Genomic DNA, 22,174 nt, shown 5'->3' on the forward strand with positions numbered 1-22,174 from the left:
GGGAAAACAATGGAGGGGGTAACAATGTTCAAGAGGAAGTGTACTCATTACCTCACTCATGTAACTGTAACCCTCTGTATAGTATCTTTACAATAAAAATAAATAAATAAAAACTTACTGTGATGTAAGAAGAAAGATACTAGAAGCAAGTCCTTCCTGAAGATCAGAAACAAGAAGTAACCTTTCCAAACTCACACAGGTGTAGAATTGGGATTTAAATCCAGGTCTACCTAACGGAACCAGATGCCTGGGTTTAGAACTCAGGTCTTTTCATTCCCATTGTCATCCTCCTTCTCTTTGCTCCCTGCCTCCAAAATCCCCAAAGGAGAACTAAGGGTGATTTTATTTATAATTGTGAGTTCGCATTGTATCTACTCCAAGAGATTCTTCATGGGAAAATCCTGTTCACTGTCCTTGCGAAGGCTAGGCTTCGGTCACTGCCACGTAGCCAAGTGAGAGAAATCAAGGCAAGGTACTGTCCACATTCTCTCTGGCTCTTCAGAGGCAGAGCACAAGAAAGGTTCAGGGAATATGCTAGAAGGAATTCAGTAAAGACCCTTTACTAGAAAGTGTACTTAATTTTTTTTCACACTATGTTTTTGTGGGCCCAGAGAAAATCCTTTCCTCCAAAATAGCTGGTAGGATGCTTGGGAGGCAGAGTTCTTGCGGGGAAAGGAGACAGACAATGACGGCATGCAGAAACTTCTTCTGAGCCCTGTCTTCTTCTATCAGGAATCCTCTGTTGCCAGTTCCTGGCATTCCCTAGAGACTTCTTTACCACCAGCCTGCTTGTGTTTTTACTAGAACTTCTCTCCCCCAAGAGAATGTTTTGCTTTTAGGAAGCAGACTTAAGAAAGCAAATGAGTGTAAAACTACATTTGGTTGTAATTTTTGTCAGCGCCGTCATCTGACAGGATTGGAGGATGCTTCCATTTCGGCTGGGATAATAGCTTTGTTATCTGCTGGGATCTGCAAGAGCTGGGACAACACAGGAAGTCTGCAGCTCAGCCCCTGCTCGACATTTAGCTCATGTAGTACCAAAAACTGGGTTTTCACAGGGAAGATGACTTAGGGCTAATCCAGTTGACTTATAAGTAAATTTAGCTTTCCCGAGTTCCCATTCCCACTAAATGGACTCAAAGACAGCTCGAGTAATTTCTCACACTTCTCTGGGATACTCAGAAGCATGAGTACCTCGGCAGCTGGCCATGGTGGCTGGTGCATTGCAAAGCCTTAAGTATGGTTCACAGACCAGGATTCTTGTAGCCTTGGCACTCTGTCCATTGCCCATGGTGACACGCTGCAGGCCAGGCCTGGGAGGGGTTCTGAGAAAGTAGCCTGAGGCAGGTCATTGCTCATTCCTTTCTCTCTCCATCTGTAAAACACTGGAAGAAATGAGGTGCCACATGGAGAGGAAAAAGTAGAATCAAATTCTCCAACCCATGAACAGAAACCCTCTGGAATAAAAACCTGTGATTAAAAGTAACCAAATCTTTGTATGTTCTTTTTTTCCCCCTTTGTTACCATGTTAGATCTGGGATCATTTTCCACAGCTTACAAACTAGTCACATGTGTTGTGTTTCATGATGTATTTCAGTGGTTTACCCAAAGCTCATCAATGAAAAGTCCTTAGATTTTCCAAAACTGGTCAATTTTAAAGCAACAGCCTTAGGTTGTGTGAGTCCCAGGATGGACCTTCCCAGGAACGGCAGCCCTGAACAATAATTTCAACACGAAGCAGTGAGTGTGCTATATGAACAGGAGCCTGGCAGCAGCGTGGAAAGTCTGACCTGACCTGTGGTTCCTCTGTTCAGAGGCCATGAGCTTTCCAAAAAGGTTTCTCTATGGCAAAATTGTCAGTATGTGATAGTTTTGCCTTAATAAGAGCTTGGTTTCAAGTACCCTTGTAAGTGCTACTGTGATGCTTGTAGTGGCTTCTCCTAATCATCTAAGGCGGTACAGGCATTATTCCCAACTGAGGTCCAGAAAGAAAGGTTGGGTTGACCAAGTTATGTAGCTACTAATGGGAGAGCTGGAATCCTCGGGGGGGGGGGGGGGGGAGAGGAGAATCATTGTAGCTAGTGGCCAAGAATCACCTGGTTAGAGTGCTACCTCAACAAACTCCAAAAAAAAAAATCTTGATCAGACCAGAGCTTTCTTTTCAGTCACCTGCATACTTTGTAAATGGGCTACTACTGATTTCCCTGTCATCATTCACTTTTTTTCATTCCTTCTCCATCTGTCTGAGACTATCTTTTTAATGTGCCTTTGCTGGCTTCTCTTCCTGTTTCAACTCTGAGTTTGTGGATTCTTCACCATTTAATATCATCTGTATACCTGGGCAAGCTCATCCATTCCTATAGTGCCAAGCGCCATCTCTGGGAGGATGACCAATTTTTCAGCCAACCCTTCCTCTTTTTCTGAACTTAAGACCTACATCCTGGCCTCCTACTGGATCTAGTCACACTGACCCAGTACCTGGCCCAGTACTCAACACAAAACATGCCTGGGAAAAACAGCTAATAGGTGAGAAATTGCAAAACTAATCAAACAGTTGTGACCTTCCAATTACTCTTTCCTAAGTTACCCTCTGCCATTTTCCTAGATTCTCTTACTTTTCCCTCGGCCCATTGAGTTGTTTTTATTCAGAAGCCTTTTCATTTTCCTCTACTTATTAATGGTTATTCGTGCTAATACTCTTTCAAGAATGAACACACAGCAAGCCACTGGTGGTTCATGCCTGTAATCCTAGCTTCTTAGGAGGCTGAGATCTGATGATTGCGGGTCAAAGCCAGCCCTTGCAAGAAGTCCATGAGACTCTTATCTCTATCTAACGACTTAAAAACTAGACATGTCACTGTGGCCCAAAGTGGTAGAGTGCTAGCCTTAAGTAAAAAAGCTGAGGGACAGCGAGGCCCTGAGTTCAAGCCCCCAACTGATACATACACACACGCACACACACACACACACACACACACACACACACACACACACACACACGCACACACACAAAAGAATGTATATTAAGGCAGAGATTTTATTTTCTTCATTTGTATCCACTAAATGGAATTCACAATGGGCTTTCATGTATACATTTCTCTCATTCCACAGTATGTGAAGGAGGTGGAATGTGGAGTCATTAACCCCATCTCATAGATGAAGCAGCTAAAGGCTCATGTAGTTGGCAATGGTCGAAAGTCTCACTATTTTAAGTCACTGAGCCATTCTTATTATCCTAAGCTGAAAATAGATTAACCACCTCACCAGTAAACCCCCTTTCCTTATGTATCCTAGACAGACAAGTGGGAGGGGAAATGAATGGGGGAGAGAGAAGAGAACTTTGAGGAGAAAGCTTACATTTGGAACAATTACAAATATGCCCAATTTGTTATCTTGGATTCATAACAAGTCACCCCATTCCATGTCACTTCCAGTACCCCAGTTTGCAGCTTGTGAGAGTAACTCACCTACTTCAGAAGAGATCTAAGTAGCAAGTTATTCTGGGAAGTTCTGAGTTTGTCTCCAGAATGAAAATACTGAAGCTTAAAAAGATCCAAGGATTTTTCTTTTGGAATCTGACAAGTCTGATTTAGAGGCCCATCTTCGGTGTTTAATAACCACCTTTCCTCCCATTATAAAATGGGAATACCATGACTAACACAAGAAAGTCAACCCATTTTCTTCCTGTGCCCCAATACTGTGCCTTGGCCTTATTATTATTTCCACATATGGGAATCTGACAGTAAACTTGGCCAAAATGAGTCTCACCTACTTGAGAAAGAGAGGGAAATACCAAATGGATGGCTGACGCTGAGAAATGTGACCTGCTTCTTGCCCAGTCACTGCCCTATTTAAGCAGCTCCGGGCCATCTCCAACTTGTAGTATGATTGCCACACTGTTGGGTCATTTAGCTCAGATGTCAGAATTCTTCAGCCTCCCATGCCACTTGTTCTCCAGTTCACACCCATGTGAGTCTATCTGTGTGAAATGTTGAGAAGAAGCAGCTTAAAGGCTTAACTTTAGGGGGGAAAGAGCTGTTTCCCAAAGAGAAGATGATGGAGAGGAACTTATTCTCTGAAAGTGTAAAGGTGCCTGTGGCAGGTGTCAACAGCACAGCTGACTTCCTTAGCTGGCTTGTCCTGAAAGAATGCCCTGCAGCACCCCTGAAGAAAGGGTGAGGGAGGCATGCTTAAGTAGACGTTTCTGCTGTACAACAGGGCTCAGGGTGTTGACAGTGCTGACAGACCAATTGAGAAGTTGTTTAGAATGACATTAACAAAACTGGCACATTTCCCATTCTGATTGACACAATTCAAATGGGTATCCACTGCCTTTCAGCACCACTGAGAAGTGGTGAATGATGGCGAGCTCATAGAAGTGTCCAAGTGAATTCCTGCAGGAACCATGATTCATCTTCATCTTATTCCACCTCCTCTTTTCACAGATAGGAAAATCAATGCCCCACATATCTTCAGATGGCTGATGAATTTCCCCATTTCCAGAATATTGGTTAACCAGAATTGCTTGCCTCTTTTAGGCCAGTTTTTGTAAATAGGTATAAATTAAGTGAAAATAAGATAGTTAGGATTTTTTTTTTAAGTAACGAAGATGTGCACCTTTTTGATCTGGCTCCTTGGTCCATCATTTAGATGAACAGACTGGGGCTTGGACAGATTTTTATAACTTCTACTGGTACAGGGTTTGAATTTAGAGCCTTGTATTACCCAACTTGCTTGCTTGGGTGGAGCTCTACCACTTGAGCCACATCTCCAGCCCAGCTTTTAGCCAGCTATTTTGAAGATGAAGTTTCAAGAATTTTTCTGACAAGGCTAGCTTTGAACTATGATTTCCCAGATCTCAGTCTCCTGAGTAGCAAGGAGTACAAGCATGAGCTATTGGTACCTACAATGTTTTATAACTTCTTCTGTGGGTCTCAGTTTAGTAATTGGTGTACAGAAATAAATAGAACGTAACTCTTAGAGTTGTTGCAATAATGAAATGAATAGATTACTGTTGTTCTTATCATCCTGTTCTATTCTACCTCTATTTCTGCTTGATCAATATTAAAAATTGAGCAGTTTTGTTAACTGAGGATGGCAGTTTGGGCATGGGTATTGTGTGCACCTGGGTGCAAACTTGGGGAAATTGCTTTATTTCTTTAAATCTCCTCTGCTGAATGGAAATAATGATTACTGGTTTGGGTTGTCAACTTGATAGGGTTCAGAAGTGCCTAGGAGATTTGTAAACCACACCTTTGAGTGAGTCTGTGAGGGAATCCAGAGATGATTGACTATGTGGGGAAGAACAGCTCTGCCCCATAAGCTGAGGGCATGGACGGATTAAGAGGGAAAAGGAGAAAGCTAGTTATCCCAGGCATATTCTCTCTCTCTCTCTCTCTCTCTCTCTCTCTCTCTCTCTCTCTCTCTTTCCCTCTCTTTCCCACCCCTCTCTCTGTGATTTGAGCTACTCTTCCATATCCTACCTTTACAACCATGATAGACTGTGAATGAAGATACAGCCTCCCATTTTGTTTTCTTGAGCATTTTGTTACAGTGATGAAAAACTAACACAAGAATGACAATATGTGTCTCTCATGGTTCCTGTTACTATGTAAGTAAGAGTGTAGAGTGCATAACATACATTCATGCCAGTAAATGGTCAACATTATCATGTTTATAATAAGAATTCTCACAGCATGCTGGGTGCTGGCGGTTCACACCTGTAATCTTAGCTACTCAGGTGGCTGAGATCTGAGGATCACAGCTCAAAATCAGTCCAAGTGAGAGTCCATGAGACTCTTATCTCCAATTAACCACCAAAACATCAGAAGTGCATCTGTGGTTCAAGTGGTAACATACTAGCCTTGAGCACAACAGCTCAGAGACAGCACCCAGTCCCTGATTTCAAAGTATCAGGATCAGCACCAAAAAGAAAGAGAGAGGAGGGGAGGGAGGGAGGGAGAGGTAGAGGAGGGATGGAGGGAGGGAGAAAAGAAAGAAGGAAGGAAAGAAGAAAGAAAGGGATTCTCAAATTTTCAAAGCACTAGAAAGTAGGGACTCATCATAGTGATCATCATTGCTTTTCACTTCTTCAACATTTATCTCTTGATAACTTATTCCATTCCAGACCCAAGTTTGGCACTGGGGACACAGATTTACAGTGTGTAGAAACAAGAGTGTTTCTCATGAACTCTCAATCACTATGGAAACAAGACCATCCCCTTCCACTGCCCTTTCAAGTTAATCCACACTCTCCTGCAGAATCTTGACATTCCAGCAGCAGAGTGGCTGTGTTTCATATCTCTGCAGATCAAAAAGTCTTTCTATGAACAGTGATGTTGGACATTAAGCTGGCTGCCTCAGACTTGAAAGGATGCTGCATTGATTTTGTGTCACAATTTTTAAATGCTATGCCTGGTTTATCTGCACATGGTAGATATAAAGGAGTTTTCAAAAGGGGCATCTTTACTACTTGGGCTTTTAAATTGCCAGGCTACATTTTTGGGAAAGCCACATGAAAGAATGTCTCGCACACACTCTTTCTTTTAATGAGTATTACCTCCAAAAGAATACTTCTTTTACCAGAGCAGTATGTCATTCAGAAGGCGAGACCTCAGTGTTTTTACTGATACTGTGATGGTCATTCTGACTAGCAGATGATCCAAACCCTTAGCTAAGAAACACTTGCAGATGCCCTCTTTTGTCAGGAATAATACTCAGCAAAAAATGAGAGTTAGTGGCTTATCATCCTAGCTATTCAAGAGGTTAAGATCTGAAGTCAGCCCAAGGAGGAAAGTCTATGAAACCCTTAACCTCCAATTAAATGCCAAAAATCTGGGAGTGGTGGTATGGTTCCTGTGATAGAGTTCCATCCTTGAGCAAAAAATTGCTATGGAACAGTACGTAGGCTCTGAGTTCAAACCCCAGTACTGGCAAAAAAAAATAGAGAGAGATTAAAGTATTTTTTAAATTTGTAAGCTACTTTTGCAAATCTACTATGCTCAGAAAGCCAACCTCTGCCTTCAGTGGCATTTTCTTTTTTTTTTCTTATTGTAAAGGTGATGTACAGAGGGGTTATTTACATGTCAGATAATGAGTACATTTCTTCTTGAACATGGTCTCCTCCTCTCATTTTCTAAGTGTTTTTTTTTCATTGAGCCTATCCAAGTTAGATTCTGTGCAACATGACAACACATGGCCTCTCTAGTTATTTCAATATTTTGTATCATCTCTCTCCAGAATGATTATGTGCTACCTGAAGATAGAGATTAAATTTAATTGTTTTCTAACTGATCAAGGTATAGGGCAATACTGGAAAATATGTCCTCACCCAAGACCTTATCAACGAAGGAGACCAATGTTTAATCAATGATCTTAAATTGTCGTCTGCCAAGACTTTTGAAAGGGCAAGGAATAAAGAGGGTGGGAGACTGGCGAGATTCAACTCAGAAGAGAGTAAAGAAAAACAGTTATCAACAGATCTAGTACTGAGTCATCACTTTGTCAATTAATAGCTGGAGTATCAAATAAAGGCTCTGTGATCTCTTCAACCTCATTTTCCTCATTTTCACAACATCCCAGTATGATCTAAAGAGTCCAATGAGATGGTATTTTCTATGCAGGAATTCATTTTGTAATGATATTCATTATTTTAACTTGCAGTTTGGTTTCGGGAAGAAAGAAAGGATATTTTCTTTTTCAAACCACAAAGGGAGGGAAGACATGGTAAAAATCAACTTTCCCAAATGAATCATGCTTGTGTAAGAAAGTAAGTCTTCAGTGTTGGCACTCTTCTCGAACAAACCTGCCCACTGCTTATCACACTTCAGTGGGTCTTTCACAATCATGTAGGATTCTGTAGCTCACAACAGCATACATTCCCTTGGTTCAGGCAGTGTAGAGGAACACATTTTTATTTTACCAGTAAGTAACTGAGACTCTGACAGGCTGAGAAATGTCCCCAGTTTCCTTTGGGAGGTGGATAGTGCCTAATTCTTCTTTCTTCTCTTCTCACTGGGCCACCTTGACTCTTTGTGTGTACAAATATGTGTCATTTGGTTCCAGACATCCTTCATTGCAAACATTTTCACAGCCTGCTCCCTAGTAAAAGAGACGTTTCCTAGCATTTTGTCTCCATTAAAATAGTTAAGCATTTAAGCTGAAATTCCATCCAATTGATGAGTTAATTCCACAACCTGGTAAGACCAGGTACCCAGTGGATGCTGATTGAATGAAGGCAACAACCAAGTCAGTGGAGGGTATATTCTGTGGCTGTTCCTATCACGCACATATCTGGCTCCAATAAGAAGTCAATAAGGATCAAGAAAATGTGATTATATATACATATATATAATGGAATTCTATGCCTCCATCAGAAAGAATGACACCACCCCATTTGCTAGGAAATGGAAAGACTTGGAAAAAATTATATTAAGTGAAGTAAGCCAGTCCCAAAGAAACATAGGTCCCATGGTTTTCCTTATTTGTAATAACTAGTACACATCTAGGATAATCTTACCAGACAAGCAGCAAAGGTCAAAAGCTATGTACATATGACCACATTAGGTGTTGCTAAGCAAAATGAACCCTAAGATAGGGACACAAGAGGTTTTTTTTTTTTTCATTGTCAGTGTTGTTTTTAATGTACTATGTGACTATTTTGTTTCTTTTGTATGTTCTTCCCCCTGGTATAACCCCTGTTTTCACTGTAGTTGATTCTGGTGCCCTGCATCTTGTATATACATTTTTCTCATTTTGGGAGGGGAAGGGAAATAACAATATGCTGAAATAGGATACAAGTTGACCCATTGTAACAATGAGATGTACAAAGACATTATGTTGAAAATGAACTTTACAACTTGGGGATGGGGAGAAGTTAGGGAGGTGGGGAGGGAAGGGATGGTAGGTGGAAAACAAAGGAGGGGGTAACAATGCTGGATATAAAATGTACTCATTACCTTACTCATGTAACTGTAATGCCTCTGTACAGTAGCTTTACAATAAAAAAAATTTTAAACAAGTCAGTAAGGAATTTTTACCTGATTCTCCCTTTTTTATTAGAACTGAAGGCAAGACTAGCAAGAAGTTATGGGCCAGGTTAAGGAATTTGTATTTTACCTGAAAAGCAATAGGAGCCATCCACAAAGTTTAATAGATGGAACTTTGGAGATATGATTTACTGATGTAAAAATATGAATGAAAAATGCTTAGCCTTTCTGACTTCTACTTTCTAGGCTTTGAGTATTTCCCAGTTTTTCAGCCATGCTGAGAGCACCATTGATTTCCTGTCTATCAAATGTTCCTCCTGTGTTCCCATGTTGGTGTTCATTCTTCACCTGATTTGATTGTGCAGCCTGGACGCTGTCCCTGAGCTGTTGTGCTCAAGGCCAGCACTCTACCACTTGAGCCATAGCTCCACTTCTGGCTTTTTGTTGTCAATTGGAGATGAGAGTCTCATGGATTCTCCTGCCTAGGCTGGCTTCTAACCACAATCCTCAGATCTCAGCCTCCTGATAAGTCATAGGCATGAGTCACTGATGCCGGGCTAAAAATCTAATTCTGACTGACATAGTATCCTATGTACCAGGATACTGAAGACAAAAAGAATCTGAAGAGCTTACCTGTCTAATAAAAGACGTAGAGTTGTCCTCGTAGTCTTTAAAAAGAGTGTTTCCATATTTCCTAGAGCCTGCTGTCTGGGCTCACACAAGTAGGCTTGTGTGGTCATGCCTCTCATGGTATGATTTTAGTTTTCTTCTCTGAGTTGGTCTCCTTGTTTTCAGTAAATGGAGTTTAAGTTTGCTATTCTCAAGGAGAACTGGAGGTCATTCAAATAATACATGCTATAAAAGTGGTTATTGGGCTACTGCTTTGTCTCTACTGATATTTAAAGCACAGTTTTCTGTAGATATTTAAATCAAAGACCAAAGAGATGATTGATAATCCTCATGAAGGAGCACAGTCCTCTGTTGTACTGTTATAAATTCTCCCGATTCTATTTTGGTATTCAGTGGATTTATTCTTTGACATGTTGGATTTAGAGACATTATTATTCTCAGAATTTAGAAATTCTATGTCACATAGTTGGCATGAGATGAAACTGACTCAGAAACCCCAAATTTGAATTTTATTTTGTCACTTAATTAGCTGTATGCTCTTGGACAAATGATTAAAATCTCAAAATGTTAGCTTCTTCAGAAAACAGGAGTAATGTTAACTGTACAATGGATAGAGAAAATGTACAATATGTGGAAAGAATGTACATAATAACAAATACAAATATTTTACAAACATGTGAACACATAAAAAATTAACTTTACTGAAGATAAAAATGAGATAGGATCTTTAAAAGTGATAACATTTAGCAGATACTTGTTAGCAGTGAATGTAGAAAATACTCTCTTATACTGAAATATAAATTATAACAATTTTCCTGTAAGACTATTTTTTAAAAATTTAAAATTTTGCACACTTTGACTTAAGAACTTAGCCTAGAAAAGCAACCATAAATATATGTAAATATTCACAGTAGGATGTTTACCTCGACAATTTCGTAAATAATGACAAGTTGCATGCAACCTAAATGTTAAATACACCCACTAAAACCCATAGTTTTGAAGAATATTTAATATCATAGAAAACTTATTAAGGAGATATGTCTGGTATAAGTCCAATTTGTTTTAAAGAAAGGTAATTTATGTGTTAATACAAGTGCACAAAAATACCTTCTACATGTAAACTGTGATTTTGTGTGAATTCCAGCTATAGGTGATTCTCTCTTCTTTCTGTTTCTCTCTGTTTTTCCAAATTTCTGCAACTATTATTGCTTTTCCAATGGTGTAACAAGAATGCTTTACCTATCTTATAAGAATGTAGTAAAGGATGTCACATAGCTCAGTATGGAGAACTTGCCTTGCATGACTTGGGTCTAATCCCTGCACAGGGATGAAAGAAGGAAACGTGAGAGGGAAGGAAATCTAAATTTAAATTATAATACTATTATTTATATTTTATTGTTTATTATTTTATTCATTTACTTGTTTAGGTGTTACACTTATCTCAAAGTTAGCCTTTTTTTAACACATCCTCCTTTTTCTCTCTTCTTCCTGCCTGCTCTCCATCACTCTCATTACTTTCCTCTCTACTTTCCTCTTTCCCTCTGTGCTCTGCTTTATTCTTATTCCTGTCCTGAGCAGTACTGAGGGGCATTGCTCAGCTGCCGCTAGCATGAAGAGCAAGCAGTTGCTACCCTGATTTGAAGCTCAGTTGATCCAAACTGAGCAAGCAGTGAACAAGTTTCTTGCATTTCCTTCCAGACCTCTAGTAGCCTTGACATGCATCCTGGACTAATCAAGACTACGTGAAGTATACTTCTACCGGTGAGGACTTGAGCTTTTGTCTTAGAGGACTGAATTACCAGCTTCTCAAAACATGCTGGGGCTGGAAAGGGGTTCTTTTCTTCTACACCCCAAGTGTTAGACACCTCTGTCTTCTAACACTACTTGAAAATAGCTTTGTCAAACAAAACATGAACACTAGGAGTTTCCTGACATATTCATAACTATGAGCATGTGATTTGCAGTTCATATTGAATAACGATGTAAGAAATCTGCCAAGAAAGCTCGAAATACTATTTCCAGCACTGGTTCCTAACCAGTTACAGCTGCCTCTCTGTAGGATGTGAACACAATAGACTGCCATGTCCCATGGTTCTGTGGCTTACAAAGTTTGTATTGAGTTACTAGGAGTCACATTCATGGGGGAAGTCACTCTCCTGGAAAGCATTTAAGATGAATAAAGCTAAGGGTTTAATGTACTAATGAAAAAATTTGTCAATATTTAAATCAAACGTGTGAACACTAAGCATTTTTACATGTGCTCACTCTGCAGCTCTCCAGACACAAATGCAGTAGATAGATGCACTGTTAAACTTTCGAACAATGACAAAGAAAAACATGGGGGTAATTGCTTCACTCAAAGCCTGCCAGAAGATTAATTGCCTAAGAGATGTATTTTATGCACTGTCCAAAAGCTGCAGAATCTGTGGGAGTGTCTTGCTTCCACTAGGAGAAAACATATGTCACCTCTCACCAAAGATGTTTATGTCTTTTCACAAACCTGTCTTTTTTTTTCAGCCTAAAAACATTCCAACTGGAAATGACTTCAAAGCCAGAAGTTGATAGGTTAGGGGTGTTTAGTAATGCTTAGAGCAATAACTGCACAGAGTCAGATGATTCTGTACTATGAACCCTACAAACCAGAAATCTGGCCCCCAGGACTGACTGTAGAGACTTTGCATTTTGGGTTAAAGAAATCAGTGGGAAAAACAAATTGTTTAAATAGGGATATAGATGGACCCATCGCAACAATGAGATGTTCAAGACGTTATGTTGAAAACGAATTTTACAACTTTGGTGGGGGTGGGAGGGGTGGACAGGGATGGGAAGGGGAAACAAAGGAGGAGGCAACAATGCTTGATAAGAAATGTACTCATTGCCTTGCTTATGTAATTGTAACTCCTCTGTACGGTATTTTCACAATTTAAAAAATTTATTAATAGAGAAAAAATAGAAATCAGTGGGAGGGAACAAAACATAGGTGTCTTATCTTTAACCTGCCAGCTCAGAAAGAATATGTGTGAGGTTGTAAGACTAAAGGTAGAGGGGAGGAATGGGGGCGGGGGGAATGGAGATTGGAACTGTCATGTTCCACCCTTTGAGGCTATATTCAAATGAGGACTTGCTGAAGGCTGATGGTGTTGGAACCTGCAGAAGTCTGTACAGCCGTAACTGAGAAACACAGAGTATAAATTTGTAAGCATTTATTAGGGCCTTCAACAACCAGGTTATATGCACTAGGCTTTGCTCAGAGTAAGATTGAGAATGGATTAGGAGTGCAAAGAAAAATAAGAACAGCTCCTGCTTTTCAGGAACATTCTGCCTGATAGAGGAACAGACCTCTCAACAAATAATCATGGTAGAATGAACTAAGTGTAGGATACTGGAGATTTTCTATCTTCTCATAGAATAGATTGGGGATGATGGTGTGGATCCAGGAAAGCCTCTTAAAGAAGTGGAGATTAAACTAACACTGGAAAGATGAAGGAGAGTGAATTTCCTAGAGGTAAATGGCCAAGGCACAAATATCTGTGACAGCTGCTATGTTAGCACCTGCCACCTGGTTTTTAACACCAGTGTCTGAAGATTGATGGGAACAATGGCTGGAGACAAAACTTAGTATGGTCAAGGTAGTTCCGGAGCCCTGTGACCTGTGTTAATGTGCCAAGACTGTCTCCAGTAAACGTCATGTGGTAGAGAGTCACTGAACAGTTGTCAGAGAGAGGTGATCTACTCTCTCCATTAGGTAGGTCCTTCTACTTCAGTTTACAGAGCCAAGAAGGGAGGTACAGAGGCCAATTAAGAGGTTGCTGCAGCCATCTTGGTAGGATGTCGTAAGAGTTTAAACTGGAATAACCATAAGGCATTCAGCTTGGAAAGAACATTGGAACTGGAAAGAACATAATATAGTTAAAATTCCATAGTATACAAATCGAGTCACTAAGGACAAAAGAGAGTGACCTCACCAAGGTTGTATGGAAATAACCTTGTTGGCAGCCAAAATGAGAGCAAGACCATACAGTCTTCGGGTTTCCAGCCCAGTGACTTTTCCATTCAGGGATGCCAAGTTTGGTCCCAGCATCCTGCTTCACTTAGGTAATGCCCTAGCAAAACTTGAAACTTATTTGGCCAGCATGTTTCCTGTCAATAGCTAGGAAGTAAGAAAAGTCTTTGCTGGAGGTAGGGATCCTGAATCGAGCCAACTTGCCTGGGAGCGTTCTTTTCTATCCATCATCTTTCTACTTTTGCTTCCCTCTTCTCCTCCTTCAAAAAAAAAAAAAAACCAACGACTTTTCCAACTTCTGCTTTCAAATTTCCCTCTCTCTCCTGTTGAGTTTAAGTAGTGCAGAACTGGAAAGAAGATATCGCACTGTCAACAGTATATCACCTTTCTCCAGCTTGTTTCTTCAGTTTGTTCTAAATACAGAAACAGTGTTGTGCACTTGGACAGTTTTGAGGATGAGATATTCAATAAAAACTTAACTATTTTCATCTAAATCCCTCCCTCCTCTAAGCACATAGAACCATTGTTCATGGCAATGTTACCTGCAAATACTGTTTCATGCCTCTTTTCTACTAAACATGAAGTGTATTCATTTTCCTATATACTGTAGTTAGCCTTATAATGGAAACAGCAGGAGCAAGAACTAAGATTTGGGGCATGAGTTTTAATCTCTGAACTCCAATTTCTTCAAGTATAAAATGAGGATTATCTTTCTTACTTTCAGAAGTTCCTGTCACAAGGCAGGAACTCACCCTGCTGTAGCCTTGGAATTCCCAGACTCTAAAATTATAAGAAATTAACCACTGCTTTTTAAATAGATTATCCAGAGAGATGGGGGAAGAGAGAGAGAAGGAAATTTCAAAAATAAAATTTAAGTTATCTCACGTGCATTATGCAGACCAGTGGGTGTTTTGTCTATTTGTGTGATCTGCTGTTTTCCTGCCCTTAATTTTGTGAAAATATGACTCCTCAAAAGAAAGGAAAATAAATGTGCTTCATTTAAGTGGTAAACTAAACATTTTTAATTTCTTGAATGGAGCCATGTATTTATCGGAAGTTGGGCAGCATTTGGGAAAATGAGTCAGGAATCTGCAGTATACTACTGAACTTCTATATCCTGAGCATTCACATTTTGGGGTTTTTGTTTTTTTGCTTTTTTGTTTTTCTCAATGGTAGTCTTATGGAACCATCTGTCCATGGAGAACAAGGGTCATATTCCCTCTGCCCCCCCTCCCTGCTCCCCTGCAAATTGTTTCTCTTTTATTTTTATTTTGTATGTTTATATTTTTAGCTCTGCGTTCCACATAGGAGATAAAACACCAGTATTTGTCTTTTTCAGTCTGTTTTAACACTGCAACTTCCTGTTCCATACATTTTCCTGCTCACAGCATGATTTTCTTCATTTATAGTGGAAAATCTTGCCAATATACCACTTTTTCTTTATCCATTCATCATTTGTTGAATACCTGAACTGGTTCCATAGCTTTATACTATCACGTTGTGAGAATCCATTCTGAACTGATTTTTGTATGGGATAGGAACTAGGAATCTGATTTCAATTTTCTACCTGTGGATATCCATTTTTTTACACCATTTGTTAGAAAAAGCTGTCTCCTCATGGATACATATTTTTGTCTTCTTTGTCAAGAATCTGATATTTGTAGTTTTGTAGGCTTATTTTTGCATCTTCAGTTCTATTCCACTGGTCTACATAAGTTACTGTGGCTCTGTAGTGTAATTTGAAGTTGTGAAACCTCCAGCATTGGTCTTTTTGCACTGCATTGCTTTGGCTATTCTGTCTTTTTGGGCTTCTTTACGAATTTCAATTGATTTTTTTAATTCAGATTATATTAAATCTTTAGATCAATTTTGGTACTATAGCCATTTCTACAATATTCAAATTTCTGATCCATGAACATTGCAGGTCTTCCTATCTTGTAATGCCTTCTATATTTTTCTCCCTGTTTAATAGTTTACACAGTAGAGATCATTCACCTTCTTACGATTATTCCTAGTTATGTTGTGGGTTTCTTTTGTTTTGAGGTTATCATAAATGGAATTATTTTCTTGATTTATTTGTCAATCTGTTATTGGCATAAAGAAGAGCTACTAGTTTCATATGTTGATTTTATATACTGCTACTTTGCTGGAATTACTTATAAGATCCAAGAGTTCTCTGGTTTAGTCTTTAGGATCTTTTTTTTTCTTTAGGACCTTTTAGGTGTAGAATATTATCATTTGTAAATAGGGATAATTTGGGTTCTTCCTTTTATATTTGTATCCCCTTTGTGCATTTTTCTTTGTCTAGTGTTCTGGCAAAAAAAAAAAAGCACTGGGTTAAGAGAAGAGAGATTAGGTACCCTTGTTTCATTCCTGATTTTAGAAGAATTTTTTACCCATTAATTTTTGCCTATTTAATACAATGTTTCTATAGACTTTTCACTTATAGATGTTTTACATTTAAGTACATTTCTTCTATTCCTACTTTTCTTCAAGAGTTTTATAATGATGTTAATTTTGTCAAAGCTTTGTCTTCATTTCTGAGATACTATGATTTTAATGTCTCGTTCCTATTATGTACTGTGTTGTATTTATTAATTTTGCCTCTAGTGAACCATCCTCACATCATTGGAATGAAATTAACTTGCTTGTGGTGTATAATCTTTTTTAATGTGATGCTGAATTCAGTTTGCCAGCATTTTATTAGGAAATTTTGTATCTATGCTCATCAGGGAAACAAGTAGTTTCTTTTCTTTCTTTTTTTCTTTTTGGTTCTTATTTTGTTGTGGTATTGGGTAAGACTAGCTTCATAAAATGAGCTTGGTAGCATTTCTTTTATTTCTCTTTAATGTAGTAGTTTGAAGAACATTATTCTTAGTCCTTTACAGATCTAGTAGAAATCAGCAGTGAGTCCACTCCATCCTGGACACTTCTTTCTTGAGAGACCCTTTGTTCTGATTGCCTGTTATAGCTCTCTTGGGATTGTTTATGGCTAGAAGTTTATCCATTTCTCATAGAATTTACTAGAATAGACTCCTATCTCTAATTTATTAGAATATACATCTTCAAAATAGTCCTTGATGATTCTTCAGATTTAATTGACAGGTATTTAACATCCCTCTTTTCTACTTCTAATTTATTAACTTGTATTTCACTCTCTTTTGATTTAGCTAAGGGTTTGTTGATCTTGTTTATCTTTTCAACCAATCAACTCTTGTTTCAATAATTTTTTGTTGTTCTTTTAGGCTCCATTTGATTAATTTCCACTCTGATATTCCTATTTTTCTTTCTACCCACTGATTTGGGGTTTGACTTGATGATGTTGGTTTCTAAAAAGCTTGAGGTGCATTGTTATTAATTTGAGCTGTCACTGGGTTTTTAATGTTGGCATCGATGGCTGGAAAACACCTTAGAACTGCCTTTGCATCCTAGTAGTTCTATTTTTCTACTATTGTAGTTTCATTTTCATTTTCTCAATTTCCTTTGTGATTTCTTCAATAACCCACTGATCATTCAGAAGTATATTACTGTTTAAGCTGCATGTGCTTATATAGTTTTTATGCTTTTTCTATCTAATTTTATTCCATTATGATCTGATAAGAGAAACCATTTCAATTATCTTGTATTTGTTAAGACTTCCATTATGGCCTAAAATGTGATCTATTTTGGAGAAAGTTTCACAGTCTTAAGTAGATAACGCTTCCTTAAGTCTCAAGCACTGGGTTTTAGTAAAACCATGAGCTGAAAAAGAGAAATGGAAAAGGGAAGTGAGGAAGGAGAGGAGGAAGGAACAGAATGAAGAGAGATTATTCCATCACACATTTCTCCCCTGCTTATACAGATATTACCCAGTGGATGTTTGAATGCTAGGATATACGGCCTCCTTTTTCTGGCTCTGCACTTTCCCCCTCTAGTCAAAGTCCTTAATCTACTCCTACTTCTCATTTTGCCATTTTGGATTTCACAACTCTGTCCCAGAGACCTCTTCTTAATCCATGTCCTAACATTCCTATTCCATGTATCCCATAGTAACCCTTATTTTCATGTTCATTTCTATCTTTACAGTCTTTCAAATTGTGAGATTCTAAATTTGATGCAGATATCTCTGTTGTCTTTGAGGAGTCTGGGAGTTGGAGTAGGGATCTCTACGTGGGGGTCTTGTATAGGCTCGGGTTAGGAGGCTGGGGTTGGGGTGGGGTTTGGTGTCTCTATTGTCTTGAGATGCTAGGGGTTGCGTTGGGAGAGGCTGTTTAGAGGTTAAGGGCTGAGGATTGGAGTAAGGCACCTCTGTATTGTCATTTGAGGACTGGGAGTTGGGGTGGGAGGGTCTCTGTTTAGGTTTAGGGTAGGGATCTCTATTGTCTTTTAAGGAGATAAAGTGGGTATCTCTATTTAAAGACTGGGGGATTGAAGATTAGAGTGGGAAATTTCTGAATTTGGGGGGGGCTAGAGGGCAGGGGAATCTCTGTTTAGAGGTTGGAGGTTGGGGGTTGGGGTGGGGATTTCTGTCTTCTCTTTTCTATACTAGGATTTGGGGTGGAGGGTCTGTGTATAGGAGCTGGAAGTCTTTTGTGGACACCATGTGCAGGAATGGAAGACAAAGATGGGGTGAAACAGAAGAGCAAGGATTGGGGATTAGGTTTCATCCCACTTCTGAGTAGTTAGATGAAATCAAGACTCTCCTAAGAAGTCCCTACATTCCATGTTCCACTCTTGCCACAAACCTTCTCTTTTTTCAATCCATGGCCAAAGGCATAAAAGGAAAATAGAAGAAAAAAATCAAAGCATTTGTGGCAGAAAATCTATCCAGATTGGTATGTGTGAGTTTCATTTTATTTCAAAGTCCCATTATTCTCAATGGGAAAATTTAGGGGGTGGTTTGAATGCCTGATATTTGGAGAACTGCCAAAACACATCCTCAGGGTTTCTGATGAGAAGTTGGGGGCTCTGACTGTCACTGCGCCCTCTCTGCATCAGCTGACCTGAGGGAGCAGAGCCGGCTCTTTAACATCAGGGAAAGCAAAAACATCCCAGGCATTTTTAGAAGGTGCCAGTCCACTCCTATCACAAAAACCTCAGCAAATTGAAGCAGGCAAAAATCACTCATTCCATTTATTAGCAATCTTTCCTCTTCCTATAAATACCATTCTAGTGCAGTCCTATCATAGCAAGTATGTTTTTAAAAAGGAATAAAATATATTACGTGCCTGATTTTCCTTCAAATTACATTTGTGAGATATTAGTCTGGGTCATTGGGCTCTTCTTTTTTTATTTTTTCTTTTCCCAAATGCAATGCAACCCTGGTGTTCCCCAGCATCCCCAGGAAGCTAAGCCAACACCTTCCCTTCGCTAAGTTGGACACAAATAACTGTTTTGTGCTGTTGTGGAAACTATGACAGAATGTTATTTATCTGTTTGTTTTAATGGTTCCTGGCCAAAGGAAGGGTGGGGGGAGGGGGAGAGAAAGGTGAGGGATGGAGAAAACCTTTAAATTTGATTGGATTTTTTTTAAGAAAAAAATAGGTAACACAGAGTAAAGAACTTTTTAGGTAAGTGAGTCAGTGTTCTCAAGTGTCTGTGTCCAGCTGTGGGAACCACACGAGCTACGAGCTACGTGACACAGTTACTTCAAAATCACTTGTGCTTACAAAGGCATTCCAGTGAAAGACAAAGGGATATTAGGGTGAGTGGAATTCTCAGTCTCATAGATTTAAGTCTTCTCTGTGAGTCATTGCTCCTCTGGATTGACATGCTTTGATTGGCTCGCTTTGAAAATTGACCTTACAGGTCAAGTATGCTAACACGTTGCCCTCTTTGATGCCCGCTTTCCAATTGGTCTTTAGAAAACAGTCTGTGAGTTAACATTGGGATCACATATTTCACCTGTAATCACATCACCACATCCAGCCTGAGGCAAAGTCAGCTTCAGGTGTTTCCCCACAGCTCCCCATCCAACTGGCTCTTTCCATGTACCTCTCTGTACCTGTCCGGGTGCAACTTTACCAGAGTGCCTCATTCTGAGATGATGTCCAGTTAAAGATGCTAAGTCTCAAATGATGTTCTTTCTCCTGGTTGCCAGTTAGCTGAGGATACTTCCAGGCTCAAAAAAGGTGTCAGGAAAAAGATTGCTTTGGATATTTGGTAAACTCTTGAGACCACATCTGATTATGATCTCTTATCTACATCTTGGTATCCTTGATGATGTTCTATGTATGTTGGGATAATTATGGACCCTTGAGGTTTATCATGTATCCTCCTTTGAATAATTGTTTTACTGATACATAATAATTATACATATTTACAAGGTACACTATTTTGGGGGGGGAGTCCGGTCGTGGGGCCTGAACTCTGGGCCTGGGTGCTGTCCCTCAGCTCTTCAGCTCAAGGCTAGCACTCTAAGGTACACTATTCTTTCAACACATGTATATCATGTGCAATGGTCAAATCAGAATTGTGTGTTGACAATATTCAAAATCCTTTCTTAAGCCAGCGCCAGTGGCTCCCACCTGTAATCTTACCTGCACAGGAAGCTGAGATCTGAGGATCATTGTTTCAAACCAGCTCAGGAAAGTCTGTGAGACTCTTATTTCCAGGTAACCACCCAAGACTAGAAGTAGAGGTATCTGCAAGTGGTAGTGTGCCAGCATTGAGTAAAATGTTAAGCAGGAAGCCCCGAGTTCAAGTCTCAGTACCAGTGCATGTGAGTATGGGAGTGCATGCACTTGTGTGCATGCGTGCATGAGCATGTGTGTGCATGAGCACACACACACACACACACACACACACACACACACACAGCCTTTCTTCTAGCTATTTTGAGTTATACTGTAAATTAACTGTAGTCATCCTACTGTTCAGTGCAACAAAACTTATTCCTTCTATGCAACTGTGGTTTGTACCCATGGCCCTCCCCTCTCTGTCATCCACTATATCCTACTCTCTACTCCATGAAATGACCTCATTTAAGCTCCCTCAAAGAATGTGCCTGTCTTTTATTTAACAGTGTGTCTTTCATTTCTCTCCAGCTTGCCACAAATGTTAATATTTGATTCCTTTTTTGTGTGTGCGCAAATAATATTTGGATGTGCATATATATCACCTTTCCTTTATTCATACAGCAGTGAACAGCCAGTTGATTCTGCATCTTGGCTATTTTATCTTGGCACTCTTTATCTGCAACATAGTGTTTCCTCTTCTTTGGTTATATACCCAGTTGTGGAACTTCTGGATCATGTTATTTCTATCTTTTGTTTCTTGAGTAACCTCCATGTTATTTTCACAATGTGGAATGTGTGTTCTAATTTACATTCTCACCAACACTATAAAAATCTCTGTGTCTCTCTGCTTCTTTGATAGCATTTGGCATTTTTTGTTTTTGGTTTTTGGTTTGGTTTGATTTGTGATGGTCCTAGGGATTGAACTCAGGGCCTAGGCACTGTCCCTGAGTTTTTTGCTCAAGGCTAGCACTTTACTATTTGATCCACAGCTCCACTGTTGGCTTTTTTTTTAACTGTTTGATTGTAGATAAAAGTCTCCTGTATGGGATCCTATTTTGTTTTCTGTCGGTCGTGGGGCTTGAACTCAGTGCCATGATCTTTCTTGCTTAAGACTAGGATTCTACCACTTGAGCCACAGCTCCACTTGTGGCTCTTTTGGTGATTAACTGGAGATATGAGTGTCACAGACTTTCTTGCCTGGGCTGGAGATCCTTGGATCTCAGCCTCATGCGAGGCTAGGATTACAGGTGTAAGCCACTGGCACATGGCTATTTTTCTTTTTTATGGTTGCCATTCTGACTGAGGTGGGATGATATATCATTAAAATTTTCATTGGCATTTGCATTTCCCTGATGTTCAACATTTTTCATTAGCCATTTAATATCATTTTTAAAAGAAATATCTATATGTACCATTAATCAGATTATCTGTGTTTTGCCATGGGGTTGTTTTGAGCTCCTTACATATTCTGGATACTAATCCCCTGTGGGATGAATATTTTGCAAATGTTTTCTCCCATTCTGCAGATTTTCTCTTTATTCTGGTTTCTTGGCTGTGCCAAAGGTTTCACTTTGACCAAATCCATTTGTCTATCATCATCTTTTTTTTGTGATAGCTGTTTTTCACCTCCAAGTGATTTGACTGCACCTCCCTGGGTGACGAGGGGAGGAGGGGGGGACCTGCCTGCCGCTCAGCTGGGAGGCTTCACACCTCTCCTGAGGTTTTCAAAGCTTCCATGCGGCTTTGCCTCTAACCAGAGTGGCAAATAGGTGGCTTGTTTTCACATTTTTATAAAGGATACTTTCCATCCATTTGTGGTCATGAGGGTCTTTTGGGAAGCAACTGGCAAGTTATTTTGCTTGGGTAAGGAGAGATTGCTGCCCTCACACAAGGAAGCAAGCCTCATTGTGAATCGCTGCAGGAGCACTGTTACAGACTCTCTAGCTCTTTGAGCTGGATGGTGAAATTCCTTCCAGGGTTTAGGCCAGGTATCTTGATACAGCTACATCTCTTGGCCTCCTCGAGTGTGGTAGGAGGTCCGTTCAGAGGCGCTGGGT

The 22,174-nt window shown here is 39.6% G+C and overlaps 1 protein-coding gene across 2 annotated transcripts in view; it reads left to right on the top strand.

The window, feature by feature from the left end:
- Ror1 (receptor tyrosine kinase-like orphan receptor 1) overlaps positions 1–22,174 on the top strand; it is a 151,169-nt gene that overhangs the window by 81,441 nt on the left and 47,554 nt on the right. The window contains exons 1-2 of one of the 2 annotated variants that reach the window (XM_013020554.1): positions 11,248–11,364; positions 12,382–12,383. The exons of the other annotated variant lie outside the window; for it this stretch is intronic. The gene's annotated coding sequence lies outside the window, so the exon portion shown is untranslated. Of the gene's footprint in view, positions 1–11,247; positions 11,365–12,381; positions 12,384–22,174 lie in introns of those variants that run through there. 2 annotated transcript variants of the gene reach the window in all.

This window comes from Dipodomys ordii, unplaced genomic scaffold (genome assembly GCF_000151885.1).
Source record: "Dipodomys ordii isolate 6190 unplaced genomic scaffold, Dord_2.0 Scaffold51, whole genome shotgun sequence".
Classification (NCBI taxonomy): Eukaryota; Metazoa; Chordata; class Mammalia; order Rodentia; family Heteromyidae; genus Dipodomys; species Dipodomys ordii.